Consider the following 15539-nt stretch of genomic DNA (forward strand, 5'->3'; position numbering starts at 1 on the left):
GCCCAACCTCGTTTATAGCTTGCCTAGGCCCAAGCTAGACTTCGTTTACTGCTCAGGTTGTGCCAGACTGCTAGTCTAGGGTTGAGTTAATTTCCAGTGACCTATCTTGGGCTGGGTACCTGGAAGCCAATCGGGTTCCCCGACTCAATTGTCTAGATCCAACCCAAGTTCGACCATTTATATCCCAGATCGGGTGATTTGTCAAATTGTTGACCCTCGATGAAGGTTTGGTAATGGAGATAGTACAAAGGAGATGGATGAGAGGTGAGAGGGATGAAACTGGGTAGCTTAAGAGAGAAGCTAGAGGAGAGAGGAAAATGTGGGGCATGTTTGGGAGAAAAGAAGAGGGAAAGATATGGGAGTTGGAAATTGGTTAAGGGTGTTGCAGGAGTTAGGATGAGGGAAATCTCTAACCAAAGTAGTTAGTACAATTTATTTATTTTTTTTTTTTTAAAGTCAAGCAGGATTAGGCAGACCCCAACGACCAGTTATTATTCAACATACCACACCACGGGGGTTTTGAAACTGCAATGTCCCACCACAGGGAGACATGCATCGTTAGTAAGTAGTTATAACAAATTTTCTAACAAATGTGGCTTAGAGACTAATTCTCATTAAGAAACCAAAAAAGAGATTACACAAGCATGAATACAAAATGAAAGAACTTGGATATTTATAGACCTTAAGATAGCAAACCAACTTTAGCCACCTCAGCCCATTCCCAATGTCACTTTTACCCATTACCAAGCATAATTTCCTAGCCCAAGTCTCTTTGAACCCACCTAGGTTAAACACGCTAACTGATTCTCTCAAACTAGGCTAGCCGACTAGTGTATGTGGTCTTGATTGCAAACAAGCACATCAAGGAGGAAGTAGGAAAACTCAACTAACGTGGTTCGGTGCAGGAACACCTACATTCACGGTAGGTCTCAACCACACAACTTTTGGTGGATGAGTTTTTCACTAAAACAAATACAGCAGATTATCTTTCTTCTACTGATCCCTATAAAGGTGGAATAGAAAAGGAAATTAGGTGAGAGGAGATAATTGGGCAGCTCTATCCAACCTTATCTTTGAATTTGACATCATGTACATTTTGATCACGTGGATCCGATGATGCCACAGAAAGCGTACCTGAATACGTATCCGCTGATGCCACATAATGTGCGTGCGGGTATCCGACATTCTCCTCATCCGGTCGACGCCCACGATGAGTCCAGGCCTTAGGTCGATGGTGAGCAGGACCCTATACCACGTAAACCCGAATATGAAATTTGGTAGGCCATTGCCACGAATCTCTCATCATCTTTGTAGCAGCCAACCCCCTTATATAATAAGGAAAGAGGCAGTTACGTACGTAACTGCCACACACTATCTCCCCATTATGTGGTCCACTAATGGTGTCAAACCAGGTCATCCAAATGGGTTGTACCTAGATTCGTTATGTCCAACATTCTTCCACTTGACCTATTGACATCAAAAGTGCACTAAATCGAGGTTTATACCGTTATCTCGATTTAATTCTTCATGTGAGTTCACATGCTACTCTTTATCATAAGGATGAATCATATGAGTCATAGAGATGAACACTCCTTTATGAAATGTCATATTCTCATGTATTATACTATAATTCACCTTCAGTGCTTAAGCATGTTGAAATTACCTTTATGAATAGGTTGGTCACTTACCTATTCCTTTATTGGTTCTTTAATATTGTTATTCTACTATTCTCTCTAACCCATATGAGAGATTTTTTATGCAAAATCAACAATTTACAAAGCAATTAAAATGACTCATCCTCTTTACATGTTGGGAATACAATCCCAGTGCTAGCCCTTTAGTAATAGAATCCAGAGTCATTTCCTTCGTCTCAATTGTATCAATACATATCAGATGATTCTTAATCCTTTCATTAACAACAAAGTATTTTAACTCTATGTGTCAATACGAGATTGAGCTCTTGTTGTTATTTGAAAAGGACATGACTACTTCATTATCACAAAAAAATCTTTAGTGGTCTCTCAATAGAGTCCACAATCCCATGATCCATAATGAAGCTTATCCAAATGGCCTGAGATAAAATCTCGTATAAAATCAAAAAATTTTGTCTCAATGGATTTCAGAAATTTCTTCATTGTCCTGCAGTGAGAGATAACACCTCAAATATTCTGAGCCACTCAAGATTGCAAAAGCAACAAGCTAAGATTATTTGAATACTCTTACTTCTCATGGACATCATTTTGAGCGCTCCCACTTCTCATAGACAACCTTCAAAATGGTTGTTCTATTCTCCGTATGAGTGGGGGATAAATCGCTCTATACGAGATTTATATTGAAAAAGTAAATATGAGACCCCTTATTATTCACCTTTTCTGAGACAAGCATAGTTGAGTCATTATCGTTCCACTTTGGTGGAAACAACAATGATAGTTGCTCCGTCTCTTCAATTATCAAGGAGTTCACTTCAGTTAGTGAAACTAGCAGATCATGTAACTATAGGTAATTCAACACTGTACCTTTGGGTACGAACATGCTTCATGGGATGAAATACACATCTACTATAACACCCTGTGTGAATTTGGAACACACCGACCTACCTTTGGATATAATCGATGTTTCATAAACTCACACACAATCATAATAATGAATCTTAATACGACCCAAAGAATCCTTAATCAACACGACTCAGATCACTTTGGTGATAACATAAATCAATCAATCAAGATTTTTTACCGAAAAATATATTCGTATTATGGAGCATGCCCATGCACACATATTAATGCTTGTATATTCATGACAAGATATACTTTATATTGTCCAAAAATACAAGTTCATGCTTTCACTTATATGCATAAACTAATTTTGATGATAAAATATCATGAATTTAGTCACAATTCATGCTTAATGCTTAAAATCATTATGCATGACTTAACCAACATGGAACACATAAATTAATATGCATAAGTCATGCTTTCTATACAATAAACACTTTATAAAGCATGAAAAATAACTAAAACAAGTCCATATGGGTAAAACCCAAGTCCTCAAGCAGAAACAAGTCTTATACGACCCCAAATTGGTCTAAAAACACTCTGAACCGGTCTGAAATGGCCCTAAACCGGTCATCCAAGGGTCTGAACCAGTTTTAAACCTTATAAACCAGTACCAAATATGAACAAAAGTTCATAAAATCCTATAACCGTATGCCAAAATCCCTATATTTTCTTATATTTATGAAAACAGAGTCTTAGCATCTCAGAACCGGTGAGAAACTGGAAAGAACCGGTCAAAAATGGCTTAGAACCGGTTTCGAAATGGGCCGAATCACTGATCCGGTTCAGGCCAAATAGTGCCTGGACCCTGCTTTAACTAGATCCGGGTCGGACCCAGTATGAACTAGATCTGGGTCAGACCCAATATGAATTGGATCCGGGTCAGACCCGACTTTAACTGGATCCGGGTCAGACCTGACTTTAATCAGATCTGGGTCAGACCCGATATGAATTGGATCTGGGTCTAACCCGGTACTAACCGAATCCGAGCCGATGGGTCCAGATCATAATCTAATCCGAATAGATTTGTATCTCAAAACCTGGTTCAATTAGATTGGACTAGACCCAAAACCAAATGGGTCTAGATAATAACCCGATTGAAAACTGAATCTGGGCCTCCTAATAAGACCCCTGAATACCTGATGGGTCTCGATCACAAACCGGTTCAAAAAGTTTTAGATCTTGATCCAGTTCAACCGAATCAAACCAGACCCAAAACCAAATGGGTTTGGCTTTGATCCAACCAGGTCAAATCTGATCACCGAACCAGACCCCAAATGGATTCAGGTCCCTTAGGAGATCAGATCCTAAACTTGATCCAAAATAACGATTCTAACCCAAAACCTTGACCCGATACTAAATGGGTCCGAGTCTACATGATCTGACCCAGACCCGATGCCTTATGTGTCTAAGTCCGGTCATGGGACAAAACCGCGGACTGAATCCAAGGTAGATCTGAATCCTAGATATGGATTTGGCCCCAAAATGGATCAGACCCAGACCCGAACACCAAATGGGTCTGGGTCCGATCCTGGGATCGGTTAGTCAATGGATCTAGGCAGACCCAATCCACCAAAATTCGGATATGGATCGGGTATGCCACTGGGTTAGAATACATGGTCCGCACAGGACTTGATTCTGTTATTGGGAGTTAAAACATAAACCTGAGGGTTTCTGTTTACACAACCCTCAGAAACCAAAACAGTTTCTCTCCTCCGGCTGTCACGATGACCCACGTTGCTCGGGAGCGAAAACCGGTGACCCATGTCGCCTGAGGGAGGTGCATGTTGCCCCACGACGACGTGCCGATGCAGGGACCGACGCTTTAGCCGGTTGACCGTCGGCGATGGCGACCCACTGGATGCCCAACGACTTGATGAAGTAGAGGTAAAAGGGTACGACACCAGCAATGACCCATGTCGCCCAACAACGATTGGTATCGCCTACCGGCGACCCACATTGGCAGCCTGCTCATGGCGGAACCTCCATCGATAAAAAAACCCATCCCGACGACTGTAGAAGCAGGGCAGGGAAAGGGGGGTTTTCAAACCCCAAACGCAGACCATCCGGTGATCTCCAACCCCGGCAACACATCTCCGGTGACCTCGGCACAGGCCGACCACCCTGCAACCCAACGACGCAGAGGATCTCAGGCGACGACACATGCGGTCAAGGGACTTCGCCGGTGCGACGACACAATGGCCTCTTCTTTCGGCATATTGCCCAATGGTGATCATCCTGATTCCTCGGCGATGGCTGTCGACTCCGCAGCCCCATGGCCGAAGAGAAAGGGGGTTTTTAATCCCTGGATTCTATGCGTCGCCAGACGGATGCCGTCAATCCGACACCGCCCCGACGGCGTCTACGACGACGCTTCAGGTGATATCCCCAGCGACATCATGAGGCAAAAATCCGGCAACCCCCTACAGCCTGACGGCCATAGGTAAAACCCTCGATCTGTTTTTTTTTATGAGGGTCACCAGGGCTGCCATTGCCACCAGGTTACGGTTGCCGAGAAAAGCAATCGCCCTACGACGACTGTCACCATTGTCCAGTGACCAACATCGCCCCACGACGACGGGCGGTCACCACAGGGTGGCTCTGTCGCAGAAGAGGGTTGTTGCCCCATGGCAACAGTCTGTCGGAAAACTTTGTCGCCCCACGGCGACAATAGCCATTTACTGGCTACCAATGTTGACGAGTTGCCGGGAAACACTGTTGCCCCACGAGGATAGTTTCAGTCTGTTGCAGTCGCCTCACAGTGACAGACTGTCGAAAAAACAATCACCTCATGGTGGTGGTCGTTGTCAACCTGCGACTTAGGTCGCCCCACAACTAGAATCACAACAAACGCCAGTAGGCCCGCACGCATCCACGCGCAGCAGTATGCGTGATAGTGGGCCCATAACCCATTGTTGGAGTTTGCTTGCATCAACATACACAAAAAGCGTACCTGAATACGTATCCGCTGATGCCACAGAATGTGCGTGCAGGTATCCGGCGTTCTCCTCATCCGGTCGACGCCCACGATGAGCCTTGTCCTTAGGTCGACGGTGAGCAAGACCCTATACCATGTAAACCCGAATATGAAATTTGGGTAGGCCATTGCCACGAATCTCTAATCATCTTCGTAGCAACCAATCCCCCTTATATAATGGGGAAAGAGGCAGTTACGTACCTAACTAACTGCCACCCACTATCTCTCCATTATGTGGTCTACTAATGTGGCCCATTAATGGTGTCAAACTGGGTCACCCAAATGGGTTTGACCTAGATACGTTATATCCAACAGGATCTGGATCAGATGAAGATAACCCAGGTGCCGTATCCTGTTTCACTCTAACCAAACTTGATCAGATAAAGATAACCAAACTGGATGATGAATTTTGCCAAAGGCTACGTTTGGTGTGCAACTCAATGAACTAGCTTCTCTCTAATGCCTTGGTGAAAATACCAACAACTTGCTTCCAAAAAGGAATATACCAAGTCACAAGAGTTCTTTTAAGGCAATTTTTTTTCGAACATAATGATAATCAAATCTCAACATGCTTCATGTGAGAATAAAAGTCTGGAAGATGTAATGCAAAAATATTATAACACATTAAGGTGGGAGGTTGACAAAGGTACGTAAACCCCAATATCTCAAAGAATAAATGATAGCCTCAGTAGTCCGATACTTAGTTTCAGAATTGGAGTGAGCAATGGTGGGTTATTTCTTGGCACTTCAAGAGATGCAATTCGAACCCAAAAAGTACAAAAACCCACTTGTAGGTCATCTCGTATGTGGGCGCCTAACTCAGTCAGCATCAGAGAAGGCATATCAGTCTATTGTAGATCGAGATAATAATTGTGTCCCATAATCAATGGCACCATGCACATCTCAATATTCTCTTAACCATCTGATAATGAATATTTATTGAAGCACTCATAAATTGGCATGCATAATTGACACTAAGGGAAATATTAAGTTCTGTATACCTCCAAAATATGGAACGATAAAAAGTTGGATCATGAAATGGTTGATCATCATCCTTGATATCACAAAGATTTGAAGCCATAGGAGCGGCAATTGCTATATAATTTGTTATATGGGCTCGCTCAATAAGCTCATATCTCTTCTGATTTAGGAAGAGCCCTTCGGAGGAATGACCGACCTCTATGCCAAGAAAAAATTGCAAGAATATCAAGTTTTTCATAGCAAACTCGGTACTAACTTGCTTAATTAACGTATAAACTTTCACATGATTACTCCCAAGAATGATATCATCTGGAGAATGATGATTCCTTTACTATTCTTACAAATGAACAATGAAGGATCTCTTATACTTGAGGAAAACCCCAAGGATAACATAAATATTCCAGATCTGTTATACTAGACATGGGGGAATTGCTTAAGCTCATATAAAGCACACTTCAGATGACATACATGACTTGGTTTAGAATTATCTCACATGGGGTGATTGCACAATGAAAACTTTCTCATTAAAATGCCTATGAAGGAAGAAATTCTTGACATCCAGTTGACACATATCCCAATTATGCATAAGAGCTATACTTAGTATGATACAAATAGTAGCTGGCTTGATGACCGGAGAGTCTCCAAAAAATCAATTTTAGGGACTTAATCAAACCTGATCATGACTAATTGAACTTTCAATCTTCTTTTCAGGGTCCCATCACTCTTTAATTTGGTTTTGCAAACCCATTTACTTTCTATGACATTCATATTAAATCTTCATGGGACAATTTCTCAAGTATCATTATGATGCAATGCCTCTATTTCATCTTTCATAGCATTATACCAACCAAGTTGTTGGAGGGCGAATTTTATAAGCTCTGGTTCCAATAGTATTTTTAAGGTCAAAAGGTACTTAGTATTAGGCTTAACAACCCCTGCCTTCATTCTTGTAAGCATGAGATGAGTATTTTGATGTTGGATCTGGACATTTTTCAATCCTTGATGACTAGAACCAGGTTCAGGATGAAGCTGAGTTGAATACTTTGGTTGTGGCTCAGCGGGTTGATCTATCTCGTGCTCATCTTGACTAGGAGAATTCACTACCTGGTCTGACCCAATCTGTTTAGGTAACTCAGGCTGATTTGAATCAATTTAAGCAATTAACGACCCATCTTGATGATTGTGTAGAACTGTCTCATGATCTATATCAGTGGTTCCAAACAATCTAATGTCATATTCATCATGATGCTGGAAATTTGCATCTAAACATCGTTAGGAACATTCCAATCACTGAACGTGGTAATTCCCTCATTGTCATAAGCTTGAGAAAAAAGAACAGCAGGCTTGTCATACGAAAAATACATTCATCAAACACAATGTGCAGAGACAAGTAAACTCATCCGATCGAAGGGTACAAGCAGTGATACCTTTATGTTACTCCCCATATCCCAAGAAAACACATGATTTTGGTTCAAACTTTTTTTTTTTGTGTAGTCTTTAAGATAAGGGAAGAACTTACATCCCAAGGACCATAAAACAAAATAATCAGGAGCCTTATTATAGATGACCTCAAACAGTTTCATCTTTAGCTTGGATGTAAGAACCCAATTTATCAATCACACTGCAGCAGAGGCCTCTACCCAAATTCTGGCCGGAACATGACTCTGCAAAACCATAGTGAGCTCAAGGTCAGTAACGGACCGATGCTTTAAAATCTAAAATTTAAAATTTTGTTTGGGGGTCTTCGGACATGCTTTAAAATCTAAAATTTTATTATTTGTCAAATATTCCCTAAGCTCCATAGTGTTGAATTCACCACCCTCATCGGTTTGAAATATCTTAATCTTTCTTTCAAACTCGTTTTCAATCATTTTGTGAAAAATCACAAAAATCTGGTAAAGTTCTGACTTGGTTCTCAATGGATAAAACCAAGAATATCGAGAACATTCATCTATGAAAATAACATAAAATCAAAAGTTTTGAAAAGATTTGACTGGCACTGCACCCCATAAATCACAGTGAATTTTGATAAATGGTTTGTTGGAATGATATTTGATTGAAACAGAAGTCCCGCACATTTTTGCCCATTTGACAACTGTCCCTAACAAACTTCTTATCTTCTAATGAACTCATTAGCAATAGCTTTATTCTTCACCAAAAAACAAACTATTTGATGATGCAGATGTCCTAGGCATCGGTGCCAAACATCTTTATTGACCATACATAAAATGAAGAGAAAAAAAAAACACCTCACTTATCCCAAGTTTCAGGGCCTTGAGATCCCGTCTAGTTCTTGTCGCTATCACCTTTTGACTGATTTTGTCCTTAATAAAAAAGGAATCAATTTTTTCTTGATGTCTAAGACAATGAGAACGTTGTTTAGTTTCAACGTTTAATTGCCAAGATCAATCTTAGCCATGCCGGGTAATGTTTAAGAACTCATTTCCACCCATTATCTTCTCAGATCCATATACTTAACAAGATTACAGAATTTACCTAAATTGACAGTGACGTGTGAGGTTGCTCATGTATCCAGGAACCAAGAATGGTCTTGAGCATCTGATATCTTCATTGTTGTCAAGGCCTAATGGACGTCCTCTGTTTGGTATGCTTGATTAAACCTGTGCCAACAATCAAGCGCAGAGTGGTTTGGTATGCCACAGATTTGGCACACCACTTTCTTTTCTTTCGATTGATTTTCAGATCTATTAGCAAGATTTTTGTTAGACTTAGAGTTGTCATTAGCTGACCTGCCTTGTGACTGATTGTTCCAATTGTTGGACTGACCTGCTTGCGTGAACCCATGCCCCCTAAAGTTTGCCACATTCAGAGAGAAGGGATAGGGGTACTTAGCTGAGTTTTGTTGTAGGGATTATTCTGATCCATTTATGCTTGTTGACGTCATGACAGAAGAGCAGAACACTCATGCCCAGGCAGCAAATCACACATGGATCAATAACACGAGCATCAAAAGGCAGCACACAATCAATGATCACCGGGATGTTGTCCACTCTGATACCATGTAAACAAGCACACCAGAGAGGAAGAAGAAAGGTGGATGAGTTTTTCACTAAAATAAATAAAGTAGATGTTGAAAATAAAACAACAAACTAGAGAAGAAGATTGTTCTGTAAAATGAAAAACACGCAGAAATGGTGCTAGAGAAGGAGAAGACTACAAATGACTTCAAAACAACCCAACGACCTATCAAAATGATGATACATGGCTGTTATATATATAACATTAAAGCCCAACCAGAATTTAATTACATAGTAAATTTCTATCATACAAAAACTAAAAGGCTATTACATTTTCAAGGAGAACAAATAAATGAGAGAAGAACCCAAAGAGTTTGCATAGAAAAACTGCAAATAGCCTTAATGTAAAAAGAGTTCCCAAAATGAGGGAGGAATATGAAGAGTCTAACTTATAATTCCAACAACCCCTCTTAAGCTAGACTATAACGACACTTAATTTCTCTCTCAATTTATTGAAAGTTTCATTCTTCAATGCTTTTGTAAAGATATCAACCACTTGGTCTTGAGTCTTGCAAAACGTGACATTGATATCTCCATTTTTGACCAAATCTCTAATGAAATGATACTGTGAAAAACTGGATTTTTGGTGAGTGCTATGACTGAACTATTGTCGCAAAACAAATGAATGCTTTCACATTGAGGATGCTTCAGCTCATGAAGAATCCACCTTAACCAAAGAGCTTGACAACTAGAAAGAGCCAATAAAATATACTCTGCTTCGGTTGTGAAGAGAGCCACAACAACTTGCTTCTTCGATGCCCACGAGATTGCACCTGAGCCAATATGAAAAACGAAACCTGAAGTACTTTTACTATAATCTCTATTTTCACTCCAATCACTATCACAAAAAACCAAAAATTTTAAATCTTCGACACATTTATAATGAATTCCATAATTGATAGTGCCACACACATATCTCAAAATTCTTTTGCCTATGTCCCAATGAGTATTAGAAGGAGATTCCATGAATCTGCTAATCATGCTGACAACAAACATAAGATCAGGTTTTGTAGCAGTCAAGTACATAAGACTACCAGCAAAGCTTCTATAGAGAGTTGCATCGATCTTTCTCTCACCATCATTTTTGCTAAGTTTTAATCCAACTTTTATGGGAGTATTAAGAGGTGTAGCACCATCTATTCTGAACTTCTTCAATATATTTTCAACATACCTTTTTTGAGATATGAATATTCCATCTTCGGCTTGCTTTACCTCAATGCCTAGAAAAAAAAGGAGAAGCCCCATGTCAGTCATTTCGAATTCGTGCATCATATCCTTCTTGAAATTTTCACACATGCTTGCACAAGTGCCGATAATTATTAAATCATCAACATATAAGCATATGACTAAAAACTCTCCTTGAATGCCTTCTTTGATAAAGAGAGTATGCAAGAAAGGACATCGTTTGAAACCATTCTTCAAGAAATATCCATCAATGCGACTATACCAAGCCCTTGGCGCTTGTTTCAGCCCATATAATGCCTTCTTCAATCGACACACTTTGTTTTCTTCATCCTTCTTCACATAACTCGAAGGTTGATCAATATACACTTCTTCTTCAAGAAAACCATTCAAGAAAGCCGATTTAATGTCCATTTGATAGACCTTCCATTTTCTTTGAGCAACCAAAGCTAACACCATGCGAATTGTTTCAAGGCGAGCCACAGGAGCAAAAACTTCATTAAAATCGATGCCATACCTTTGCTTGTAACCCTTTACCACCAGCCAAGCTTTGCATTTTTCAACCTCTCCATTTGAGTTGAATTTTGTTTTATATACCCACTTGACGCCAATAGATTTATGTCCACTTGGGAGCTCAATCAACTCTCAAGTATGATTTCTTTCAATGGAGTCTATTTCTTGATTCATAGCAATTCTTCACTTCTCTTCTTGAGATGCTTCTTCATAAGTAATTGGATCGACGTTCACAAATAAAGCAAAATTCACCAAATCTTTCTCAAGATTTCTTTTTGCTGTTTCATAAATTTCTTGAAGACTTCTTATCTTCATAGGAGGAGATTCAAAACTTCTTGAAGATGAGGAAGATGGTGATAAATGCGCAGATGAAAAGGAGAGTGAAGTATCTCCTTCACCACCATCACCATTAGGTTCATGACTCTTCTCCTTATTAATAAAATGTGAATTTTTATTTTTATTCTCGCTATCCCAATTCCAAGATTCTTCTTTATTAAATTTTACATCTCTGCTTATGATAATTTTCTTGGTGATTGAATTGTAAAGCTTATAAGCTTTTGAGCATTCACTGTACCCAACAAAAATACATTTTTCAAATTTATCTTCAAGCTTGCTCCTTCGTTTATCAGGAATATGAGAATAACATATGCTGCCAAATACTTTCAAATGAGCAACACATGGTTTTTGCCCACTCCAAGCTTCTTGAGGAGTTAGGTCTTGAACACTTTTAGTGGGAACACGATTAAGAAGATAGACAACACATGCCACTGATTCAACCCAGAATATGTTAGGCATACCTTTAGATTTTAACATGCTTCTTGCCATCTCCATGATCATGCGATTCTTCCTTTCCGCAACGCCGTTTTGTTGAGGTGTGTATCGAGTAGTCAACTGATGACGGATGCCCTTTTCTTTCAAGAATTCCTCGAACTCATTTGACATATATTCAGCCCCACGATCAGTACACAAGGTTTTAATAGAGAGATCACTTTGCTTTTCAACAAATGTCATAAATTGCTTAAAATATTTGAACACCTTAGATTTTTCTTTTAGAAAATAAACCCATGTCTTCCGACTGAAGTCATCAATGAATGTTAAAAAGTAACAATTACCTCCAATAGATGTGGTGCAGATAGGGCCGCATAGATCAGAATCAACCAACTAAAGTGGTTTTGATGCTCGCCAAGATTTGCCACCAGGAAAAGAGTCTCTGTGATGTTTCCCAAGAGCACAACCTTCACAAATTTTGTCTTGTTGATGAATGTTAGGCATGCCTCTGACCATATATTTTTTGCACATAAGAGATAAAGAACGAAAGTTCAAATGTCCATATCGAAGATGCCATAACCATGATGAATCTTTACTAATAGTATTAAAGCAAGGAAGAACAACACTTTGAAATATAAATGAAAACATTTTGTTTTGAGTCATTTTCACCTCGGCTATGAGCGTATTCTTCTTATCCTTGATTTCACATATTTCTCTTTTGAAATGAAGATCATATCCTTTTAGAATAAGTTGCCCAACACTCAAAGATTGTATTTGAGGCCTGGAACATAGAAAACATCGGTGACATGTTTGTTGCCAAGGTTGGTTTTAACAAGAATATCACCACGTTCCTTGACCGCAAGCCTATTATCATCACCTGTTCTAACTTCAGTTTGGACCATTTCATTTAAGTCCACAAATAATTTTTTGTTTCCAGTTATGTGGTTACTACAACCACTATCAATATACCATACTTCAGCATGTGTTTCTTCTTTGGTATCACACGCAAGAAAGAGAATATCATCATCAAGAATTTTATTTTTCTCATGCATGAAGGTTACCTTCTTTTGGTTTTCTTCTGCCAATCTCTTTTTATAGAACTTTATGGTGTGACCATACTTCTGACAATGAAAACATTGAACTTGTGAGAGGGAGCGACCACAACCTCATCCTCTTCCTCGTATAGAATAAGATGAATCACAATCATCTTCTTTCGTCTCTTGATTTTTACCACCTCCATATCCTCTTCATCCTCGAGCACCACTACGAATAGAGAGTTGTGTATGAAAAACTTGCTCGATTGAAAAAGAATCAAATTGCTTTATACGAAGTTTATGGGATGGAAGTGATCCCATTAAACTATCAATGGATAAGGTGGACAAGTCTTTGAATTCTTATATAGCAACAACAATATGTTCAAACTTGCAAGTTAAGCTTCTTAATATTTTTTTAAAACTCTTTGATCTTCAAGTTTTTCACTATTTACTCGCATTTGATTAACAATAGAAAAGACTCGATTGAAAAATGTTTTAATAGTTTCAGATTCTTTCATTTTTAAATAATCAAATTTACTTCTAAGAGTTTGGAGTCTCACCATTTTTACTTTATCTTCTCCTTTATATGTTGTATAGAGAGAGTATCCCATGCTTTTTTTGCCGATTCCGCCGAAGATATCCTTTCAAAAATGCCTTCATCAACAACTTGATAAATATATAACAATGCCTTATTGTTCTTCTTCCGATTTTTCTTCAACTCAGTTTATTATCGTGGATTGATGCCCTATGGTTTTTCTTATGAAGGATCTGGTCAGACCCCATCCAAATCTGGTACCAGCACTCTTAGTTAGATCCGGGTTCCAATCCACCCATTTCCGAAGGAGTTCTGACACCTTGACACCCTATTCCAATCAATTAGGACTGGGGGTGTCAACGGGTCAGGTTTACCCGGACCCAATCCTAACCAAACTCTATAGGGTTATGGTGATAAATAAGAAGACTCTTAGGTCTGATTAATATATGGACCGTGTATAGTTTGTGAAATTTTATACCAGACCCGGGTCCCATCCAATTCCGATTATGACCCACAAATTTTCAAAGCAAAAATGATAAAAAAATATGGTTTTACCGAGTATATATGGCCCGGGTCTCGTTCATCTAGTTTTTATCGGGTCCAGGTATGGTTTCTATTATGGTGGATCCGATTAAACCCAAGTCCGGTCCCAATACCATACCTGAAAATCAGGGCCGAGTCTGGTTCCACCTGGGTTCGAACCAAACCTTTTTGTGCACAGAGACTTCCCCCACATTGCTTCCACCGCGATTCAAGTTAGCCGATCATCGTTGAGGATTGTAGATCACCGCTTGGGACCATCGATCGTCGTTCACACGAACACACCGGAAATCAAAACAGGAAAGCGAAGAACGGTTAGTATTTTTTTTTGAGGAGGTCACCGAAAAATCGAACCCCTTTCCAGATCGATGGTGGTTGTAGGGGTGCCAATCCCTCCAGATTCCGGCAAAGCCTGCCGACATCTTGTGCTCTTTTCTTTTCTTTTTTACAGAAGAAAAGGCAGACCCCGAATCGAAGTCTGCATCTAGATGCAGGGAGGTCGTTGGATCCAGTGGCCACTGCTATTGTATTACAGTATTAAAAAAAAAAAATAGGTCACTGGATCCATGACCTCTGCTTCAACATCTAAGAAAAAAAATACTAAACTAAACAGGATTTTTTTTTTGAAACCCTGTTTTGGTCGGAGGGGGCTGCAGAGGTGCCGGTCCCTACCAGATTCTGTTAGAGACCGAACGTCATCACAGGTAGAGGGAAACCCCTCTTTTCAGGTAGTTGCCGCTACTATATAGCAGGCAGACCCGAATCGAGGTCTACTTTTAGTCACAGGGAGGAGGATTAACCCCTCTCCGCAACCTTTTTTTTTTGACATCGTAAAAAAAAAGCAGTAAGTCGCCTGTTTCTGCAACAAAAACAATAATAATAATAATAATAATAAAATAGGAAGAAGGGAGGAGACAGAGATCCCCACACCTTCTTCTTGTCTGACGCCGGATCTCAGGTAGCCGGAGTCCCTTCTCCTTTATCCGTCGGCATCAAGGGTAAACCACCCTCTTTTTCGTTGTTTTTTCTGGCGTTGAGGGTGAAGAAATCCCTCTTCTCCGGCGGAAAACACAACAACGAGGTCGATCGGTGGTGGTCGACCACCTCCCAACCTCCAAATTGCCGGACTCGTATAGGGGAGGCAGTGGATTCGTCGAAAGGAAGAGGGAGGATCGACGACCAAAGAATGAAATAAAAAAATTGAAGTCTAGGCTTTGGAAAAACAACTTTTTCATTTTTATAAGTTTTTTAAGGGGGTAATTATCAATTTATCCCTGGCCTTTTGCTGTAATTCACGTTATATACCTCTTATAGTTGGTTTACAAATTTTTCCTTTAACATTTTTGTAAAATCCTTTATTAGTTTATTTACTGTTATGTCCCTGAACATCTGATCAAGACTGATAGGAATTGTGATACC

General features: G+C 39.7%; 1 long non-coding RNA gene across 3 annotated transcripts; it reads right to left on the bottom strand.

Annotated features, from left to right (window-relative positions):
• Positions 1-7854: 7854 nt before the first annotated feature.
• LOC149812376 (uncharacterized) lies at positions 7855-15289 on the bottom strand. 3 transcript variants are annotated; one of them, XR_016428515.1, is made up of 4 exons: positions 12356-13074; positions 12041-12173; positions 9007-9522; positions 7855-8174 (listed from the first exon to the last, which is right to left on the bottom strand). It is a non-coding gene; the product is annotated as an uncharacterized LOC149812376 (long non-coding RNA). The 3 variants fall into 3 exon arrangements; XR_016428513.1 differs by lacking the exons at positions 12041-12173; positions 12356-13074 and adding an exon at positions 14242-15289; XR_016428514.1 differs by having other exon boundaries at positions 12041-13074.
• Positions 15290-15539: the final 250 nt, after the last annotated feature.

This window comes from Nuphar pumila, chromosome 17 (assembly GCF_984573655.1).
Source record: "Nuphar pumila chromosome 17, dmNupPumi1.hap1.1, whole genome shotgun sequence".
Lineage (NCBI taxonomy): Eukaryota > Viridiplantae > Streptophyta > Magnoliopsida > Nymphaeales > Nymphaeaceae > Nuphar > Nuphar pumila.